Below are 8,996 nucleotides of genomic sequence, written 5' to 3'. Positions count from 1 at the left end.
CACAGAACAGCGCAAACCGGCTCTAACCAGAATAGATAGAGGAGTGGGAGGCCCCAGTGCACAACTGAGCAAGAGGACAAGTACATTAGTGTCTAGTTTGAGAAACATACACCTCACAAGTCCTCAAATAGCAGCTTCATTAATGAATTAGTACCCGCAAAACACCAGTCTCAACGTCAGCAGTGAAGGGGTGGATGCTGGCCTTCTAGGCAGAGTTGCAAAGAAAAAGCCATATCTCAGACTGGCCAATAAAAAGAAAAGATTAAGATGGGCAAAAGAACACAGACACTGGACAGAGAAAGATTGGAAAAATTGTTGTGGACAGACTAATCTAAGTTTGAGGTGCTCGGCTCACGAAGAAGAACATTCTTGAGAACACACAAAAAATGAAAAGATGCTGGAGGAGTGCTTGACGCCATCTGTCAAGCATGGTGGAGGCAATGTGATGGTCTGGGGATGCTTTGGTGGTGGTAAAGTGGGAGATTTGTACAGAGTAAAAGGGATCTTGAAGGAGGAAGGCTATCAAATGCAAATGGAGGATTCTTTGACGAAAGCAAAGTCAGAATTAGAAGTCCATCCATGTTTCTCAAACATAAAATGTTGTTCCAAACATCTAATTTCGAAGTGTTTAAGGTTACGTTTAGGCATTAACTCCAAATTCCTAAGGTTAGGCATTAACTCCAAATGGTTAAGGTAAAGGTTTGGCATAGGCTTAAAACAAAAAATAAATAAAAAACAACTTTCTATCACTGGATATGAACATGCAACCTTTGGAATCAGATGCGTATGCCCATTCACCATCCACATCCACAATGCTCTTGCAAAACTGAAATCCACTTGAAGATAACGCTTGCTCTTGCCCCTAATGGTCGTTTCCCACATCTCGCGATGAACTCAGACATGGATGGATGTCCATTGTTGACTTGTATCACTGGTGACCTGGCTGCTCACTTGTTCCTTGACCAGCACCATTAATTCTCACTGTAGATAATTATGTTCTAACTTGTAATAGTAACTGAATCCACTAGTTAAATGGGACAGAGTGAGGTGGTTGTCATTTGAGAGTCAACATTTAGTTTCCGCAGCAGTGCTGCCTGTCAGCAGTAATATCCTCTGATTGATTGAGACATTCAAGGGACTATCATCGTTAGGTAACATAATAGATGCATAAAAATTGAATAATTAATTTGCAAAAAGAAAAGTCACAAGAAAGCCACACATTTCAATGCATTCCACCGGAATCAGATATGATATTTAGACACTTTAAGTTAGACACCTACTACAAATCTAATTGAATTTAGTCATCATGTAACGAAGATGCAGCGAGTCAGGAAGCAGGTGCAGTCAGTGTTTAATAAGATCAAACATAGCGTTGATACAGGAACAAGAGTAGCGTCTGAACACAACACAGAAACAATACAGCCTGATGGGTCACAACAATGGAGTGCAAGATAAAGGGGAGTAATCAGGGAAGTAATGAAGTTCAGGTGTGCCTAATGATGAGGTGCAGGTGTGCGTAATGAAGGTTGCCAGGTGTGCGTAACATCCTCCACCTGGTACGGTGGCACAATGTGCTCATTTTAAAAGGATGGGTCCCAATTTCTCAAAGGCCCTAGGATCCAGGTAGACAGGGGTGGTCTGCCAGTCACTGGGACGACAGCCCAACTTGGGATAGGGCAGGTAGGTTTTAGCGGTGGAATAGTGGAGAACAATTGTAGGTTTACTCAGTAGCAGTGCAACGATCATTGTACAGTTAGCTAAATGGACGCTCAATCATCACGGTACTTTTTAATGGTATGTTTACAAATATTTATTGTGATAAATATAATTTAAACTTGTATTTCATTATGGTAAATTGTGAAATAAGAATAGCCAATTATAATTGTAATGGCTTAGCAGATAATAAGAAAAGACAATCAGTATTTACCTGGCTTAAAGTGTCACGCCCTGATCCGTTTCACCTGTCCTTGTGATTGTCTCCACCCCCTCCAGGTGTCGCTGATTTTCTCCAGTGTATTTATCCCTGTGTTTCCTCCTCTGTGCCAGTTGGTCTTGTATGTTTTTCCAAGTCAACCAGTGTTTTTCCCGGTCTCCAGCTTTTTGTGATTCTCCCTTTTCTAGTCCTCCAGGTTTTGACCCTTGCCTGTCTCTGGACTTTGTACCTGACTGCCTGACCACGAGCCTGCCTGCCACTCTGTACCTCCTGGACTCCGATCTGGTTTTGACCTTTTTGCCTGTCCACGACCATTCTCTTGCCTACCCCTTTGGATGAATAAACATTGTAAGACTCCAACCATCTGCCTCCTGTGTCTGCATCTGGGTCTCACCTTGTGTCATGATATAAAGAGAAGCAATATCATATATATTGTTTATAGGAAACTCATTAAAGAATTTTTGGTTAATTTGTGTGGAAAAAGGACTGGGAAATAGAAATAGAATTTTCCCATGGGCAAAGAAACTAAAAAGAGGTGATGATATTAAACAATTTTGATCAGAATGTGCAAATTGTCCAAACAGATCCGCAAGATAGATGGATTATTTTAAACAGGTTATTGGACCATAAACAGATTTGACTCATTAATCTATACGGTCCAAATAATAATGATCCACGCTTCTTTGAATATATATATATAATTTATCAAGCCTATTATACAAGAATCTTATTATGGTGGGAGATAATGAATTTTATTTAACTACGCTAGTCAGTTAAGAACAAATTCTTATTTTACAATGATGGCCTACCCCAGCCAAACCCTCCCCTATCCCAGACGCCGCTGGGCCAACTGTGCACCGCCCTATTGTAACGCAGTTTTAAATACCTCAATGGACCTTAAAGGAAATCACATTACAAACTATCACCCTCGTGCACTTAAGGAAATCATACATATCATGGATATATTGGAACTAGTGGATATATGGAGGCTTAAATATCTTGACCTAGTGAGATGGTGGAGGCTCAATCAAGTTAGTCATCTTGACTACTTATGTCATTCTCACTGGAACCAAAAGTTCAAAAAGTGTGTCATTTGGTTCCAGTGTCATTCTCACTGGAACCAAAGTACAGAGGAGGAACTTCTTGATGCAATTAAAGCCTTTAAATCTGGGAAAACTCCAGGGCTGGATGACATACCAGTTGAGGTATATCAAACCTTTTTTAATGTACTCAGAGGACCGTTATTAACATGTTTTAATCATAAATGGTAGATTATCAGATAGTCAGCGAGAAGGTCTGATTTCACTATTAGTAAAACAGGACCCAGATGGTAAATATACAGATTCAGTCCATTTTTTAAAAATGGAGGCCCGTAACACTTCATTGTGATGCAAACATTCTAGCAAAATGCATAGCGCATAGAATTTAAAAGGTATTGTAGGATATTATTCATCCTAATCAGACAGGTTTTTTACATGGGCGATACATTGGAGATAATATAAGACAAGTACTGGAAACAATAGAACACTATGAAAAATCTGGGAAATCAGGCCTGGTATTCATAGCTGACTTTGAAAAGGCTTTAGATAAAGTACTGGAATTTGGAATTTATATATAAATGCCTGAAATATTTCAATTTTGGAAAATCTCTTATACAATGGGTTAAAGTTATGTATAGTAACCCCATGTGTAAAATGTTCAAAAATAGCTACTCCTCAGAAAGTATTAAACTGTCAAGAGGAGTTAAACAAGGTTCTCCACTATCCGCATATATACTGCTCAAAAAAATAAAGGGAACACTTAAACAACACATCCTAGATCTGAATGAAAGAAATAATCTTATTAAAGACTTTTTTCTTTACATAGTTGAATGTGCTGACATCAAAATCACACAAAAATAATCAATGGAAATCCAATTTATCAACCCATGGAGGTCTGGATTTGGAGTCACACTCAAAATTAAAGTGGAAAACCACACTACAGGCTGATCCAAATTTGATGTAATGTCCTTAAAACAAGTCAAAATGAGGCTCAGTAGTGTGTGTGGCCTCCACATGCCTGTATGACCTCCCTACAACGCCTGGGCATGCTCCTGATGAGGTGGCGGATGGTCTCCTGAGGGATCTCCTCCCAGATCTGCACTAAAGCATCCGCCAACTCCTGGACAGTCTGCGGTGCAACGTGGCGTTGGTGGATGGAGCGAGACATGATGTCCCAGATGTGCTCAATTGGATTCAGGTCTGGGGAACGGGCGGGCCAGTCCATAGCATCAATGCCTTCCTCTTGCAGGAACTGCTGACACACTCCAGCCACATGAGGTCTAGCATTGTCTTGCATTAGGAGGAACCCAGGGCCAACCGTACCAGCATATGGTCTCACAAGGGGTCTGAGGATCTCATCTCGGTACCTAATGGCAGTCAGGCTACCTCTGGCGAGCACATGGAGGGCTGTGCGGCCCCCCAAAGAAATGCCACCCCCCACCATGACTGACCCACCGCCAAACCGGTCATGCTGGAGGATGTTGCAGGCAGCAGAACGTTCTCCACGGCGTCTCCAGACTCTGTCACGTCTGTCACATGTGCTCAATGTGAACCTGCTTTCATCTGTGAAGAGCACAGGGCGCCAGTGGCGAATTTTCCAATCTTGGTGTTCTCTGGCAAATGCCAAACGTCCTGCACGGTGTTGGGCTGTAAGCACAACCCCCACCTGTGGATGTCGGGCCCTCATACCACCCTCATGGAGTCTGTTTCTGACCGTTTGAGCAGACACATGCACATTTGTGGCCTGCTGGAGGTAATTTTGCAGGGCTCTGGCAGTGCTTCTCCTGCTCCTCCTTGCACAAAGGCGGCGGTAGCGATCCTGCTGCTGGGTTGTTGCCCTCCTACGGCCTCCTCCACGTCTCCTGATGTACTGGCCTGTCTCCTGGGTGCGCCTCCATGCTCTGGACACTACGCTGACAGACACAGCAAACCTTCTTGCCACAGCTCGCATTGATGTGCCATCCTGGATGAGCTGCACTACCTGAGCCACTTGTGTGGGTTGTAGACTCCGTCTAACGCTACCACTAGAGTGAAAGCACCGCCAGCATTCAAAAGTGACCAAAACATCAGCCAGGAAGCATAGGAACTGAGAAGTGGTCTGTGGTCCCCACCTGCAGAACCACTCCTTTATTGGGGGTGTCTTGCTAATTGCCTATAATTTCCACCTGTTGTCTATTCCATTTGCACAACAGCATGTGAAATTTATTGTCAATCAGTGTTGCTTCCTAACTGGACAGTTTGATTTCACAGAAGTGTGATTGACTTGGAGTTATATTGTGTTGTTTAAGTGTTCCCTTTATTTTTTTGAGAAGTGTATATTTATTATGGCCATTGAAATGTTAGCTATTGAAATCAGATCCAACAATAATAGCAAGGGGCTAAAAATCCAGGGCTTAAAAACAAAGGTGTCATTGTTCGCTGATGATACATGTTTTATTTTGCATCCACAATTTGGATCCCTCCATAGTCTCATAGAGGATCTAGATCCTTTTTCTAACCTCTCTGGATTACAACCAAGGTAGGTATGATAAATGTAGTACATTATGTAGTGGGTCACAAAAAAAGACAACTTTTACATTACTGTGTAGTTTACCAATAAAATGGTCTGACGGTGAAGGGGACATACTCAGTATTCATATCACGAAAGAAAGAAATTCTCTCACTACAATACATTTTTATAGAAAGTTAACAATAGATAAGCTCTTGCTACCATGGAAAGGAAAAAACCTTTCTATCCGTGAAAAAAATCACCCCGATTAACTCTTTAGTCATATACCAATGTCTGCTTATGGCCCTGCCTACACCCAACAACCTGTTTTTAAATTATTTGAGTAAAATATATTACATTTTATTTGGGATGGGAAACCAGACATTTTTTTATGGGTCTATTTATGTAAGGAATTAGAATTTGGAGGGGGGTAATTATTACATATTAAAGTGTTAGACCTCTCACTAAAGGCTTCAGTCATACAAAAGCTATACTTAAATCCAACCTGGTTCTCTAGCAGACTAGCATGAATGGCTCAGCCGTGTTCAAGAATGGCCTGTTTCCTTTATTCAGATTACAACCTCTCACTTTTGGTAATTTGAAAATGAAATAATCTCCAAAATATTGCTATTTTGTAAAATATGTTTAAAAGCAGTATGATTGTAAATTATATCATAAATAGAACTGGTGAAGTTATGTCACACATTCAGCTAACAAAAATATATGGAAATGTCTGCTCTATCCAAAATTACAACCAACTAATTGCAGCATTACTGCAAAAATGGGAAAGGCAAATGGAAGGATTAGAAAGTATGGAACTTGTCTGTCGAAAAAAATTGGATAATAAAGAAAATTGTGATAAATAAAAAAGTATACCAGTTTCATTTAAGGACCAAAATATTTACAGCAGTGCCATACAGATTGCAAAATAGTTGTGAAGAGATTTTTGATGTACCGATTCCATGGCACATGGTTTATAAACTGATGCAAAAAACGATGCCAGATTCAAAATGTAGAGTTTTTCAATTTAAATTATTATACGGAACTCTTGCAACCAATATAATGTTATATATATGGGGGAAACAACCATCCCAGCTCTGCAGATTTTGCTGCGAAAAGATAGAATCATTAGATAATTTGTTTTGGTACTGTCCATATGTAGCTTGTTTTTGGTCGCAGGTTCAGGACTTTTTACCTGGAGTTAACTCTGCAAAATAGGACTGCTAGGTGATTTGAAAAGTCATAGTCAATCGATCAATAATATAATAATGCTATTAGCAACATTTTTTATGTTTAATTTACAATCTGTAGAAGCTATGAGAATAGAAAGGTTCAGAACGTTTGTAAAACATCACAGCACAGTTTAAAAATATATGGCAAATAGAAAACGGGATTGTGTTCAGAGATAAATGGGAGGGGGTTAAGGGGAGCTGAAGGGTGGGACTAAAAATAACAACAAACCAAGATAAATAATGTAAAATATACTATGTCCATAAAATGTTTATAGGTTTAGAACTTCTGTGAAACATCACAGCACAGTTGAAAAACATATGGCAAATAGAAATCAAAACTGGATGGTCTTCAGAGATAGATGGGAGGGGTTGAGTGAGGGTAGCTGAAGGATGAGACTAAAAATAAACAAAAAGATAACTAAAATATACTGTATCTGTAAAATGTATATAGTATGTATAAGATGGAAGTAGAAGTGTAAGTGTTATGGTTCATTAGTTTACTCCAATTAGGGGAGGGGTGGTAGGGTTAAGCTAAAATAATAAAGGAAAATATATATTTTAAAAATACATAATGTATATATATTTAAAATAATATCCCCAAGAACAGTGACCTCCATCATTCTTAAATGGGAGAAGTTTGGAGCCACCAAGACTCTTCCTAGAGCTGGCAGCCCGGCCAAACTGAGCTATCGGGGGAGAAGGGCCTTGGTCAGGGAGGTGACCAAGAACCCAATGGTCAATCTGACAGAGCTCCAGAGTTCCTCTGTGGAGATGGGAGAACCTTCCAGAATTATTCCACCAATCAGGCCTTTGTGGTAGAGTGGCCAAATGGAAGCCTCTCCTCAATAAAAAGGCACATGACAACCCGCTTGGAGTTTGCCAAAAGGCACCTAAAGGACTCTCAGACCATGAGAAACAAGATGATCTGGTCTGATGAGGATGGGGATGGTTTTAGCGGCAGGGGCTAGGAGGATAGTCAGGATCAAGGGAAAGATGAGCAGAGCAAAGTACAAAGAGATCCTTGATTAAAACGTGCTCCAGAGTGCTCAGGACCTCAGACTGGGGCGAACGTTCACCTTCCAACAGAACAACGACCCTAAGCACACAGCCAAGACAACACAGGAGTGGCTTTGGGACAATGTCCTTGAGTGGCCCAGCCAGAGCCCGGACTTGAACCCAATCAAACATCTCGGAGAGAACTGAAAATAGCTGTGCAGCAACGCTCCCCATCCAACCTGACAGAGAGTGAGAGGATCTGCAGAGAAGAATAGGAGAAACTCCCCAAATACAAAGTTTGTAGCATCATACCCAAGAAGACTCGATGCTGTAATCACTGCCAAAGATGCTTCAACAAAGTACTGAGTAATGGGTCTGAATACTTATGTAAATGCAATATTTCAGTTTTTATATTAAATACATTTGCAAAAATTCTAAAAACCTGTTTTTGCTTTGTCATTATGGGGTACTGTGTGTAGATTGATGAGGGGGGAAAAAACAATATAATCAATTTTAGAGTAAGGCTGTAAAGTAACAAAATGTGGAAAAAGTCAAGGGGTCTGAATACTCGTGTGTATATATATATATATACACTCGTGGATCAGCTTTGATATTGCAAATAGATTGTGGCTTCTATCAATGTAATTGTCTGCATCATTTCCAATCTCTCATATTTTCTTTATATATCAATTACATTGATAGAAGCCACAATCTATTTGCAATATCAAAGCTGATCCACCCCCTAAATAAATAAAAATAGATCCTCCAGTGATATTTTGTACTTTTACTGTTATCCCAAGTATAAATACAGTAAAGTACACAGTGAACACACAGGGTAAAAAAAAAACACTTTGGAGCAAAATTGTGTTTTTTAGACACAAATGCAAACTTCAAGGAGTAGGGCATTCAATGAGTTATGGGGATTTGCAGTGTCATCAGCCCTCGCTCTTGCTTGAGGAACAATAGAGGAGCAATAGACAGACACACACACACACACACGTGCCATGTCATGAAGATACCCGGACCTGGATACCTGGACCGCTTCATCAGGTGATGAATAAAATGAAAAGGAGACAGGAGTAGGACTTTAAATTGCATTAGAGTATTATTGAAAGTAGGGATTTTACAGGTTATTAGTAAGCAATTCAAAGCAATCATGTCTTCTACTGACTCATTTCATGCAGACAAAGATTCAAGGGATAAAAACAATGATACAATGATAAATCATGTATCAATGTCCAAACAGTAGTATTGTGCCAAATCTGTAGAAACATGAAGCAGTAAATCCCTGTTAAATTACAGGGGGA

At 40.2% G+C, this 8,996-nt stretch overlaps 1 protein-coding gene across 1 annotated transcript in view; it reads left to right on the top strand.

Annotated features, from left to right (window-relative positions):
- Positions 1–8,996, top strand: part of LOC106581124 (fucolectin-6) — a 78,161-nt gene that overhangs the window by 8,796 nt on the left and 60,369 nt on the right. The window lies entirely within an intron of this gene.

This window comes from Salmo salar, chromosome 02, assembly GCF_965601325.2.
Source record: "Salmo salar chromosome 02, fSalSal1, whole genome shotgun sequence".
Lineage (NCBI taxonomy): Eukaryota > Metazoa > Chordata > Actinopteri > Salmoniformes > Salmonidae > Salmo > Salmo salar.
This window is presented reverse-complemented; position numbering and strand designations above follow the sequence as displayed.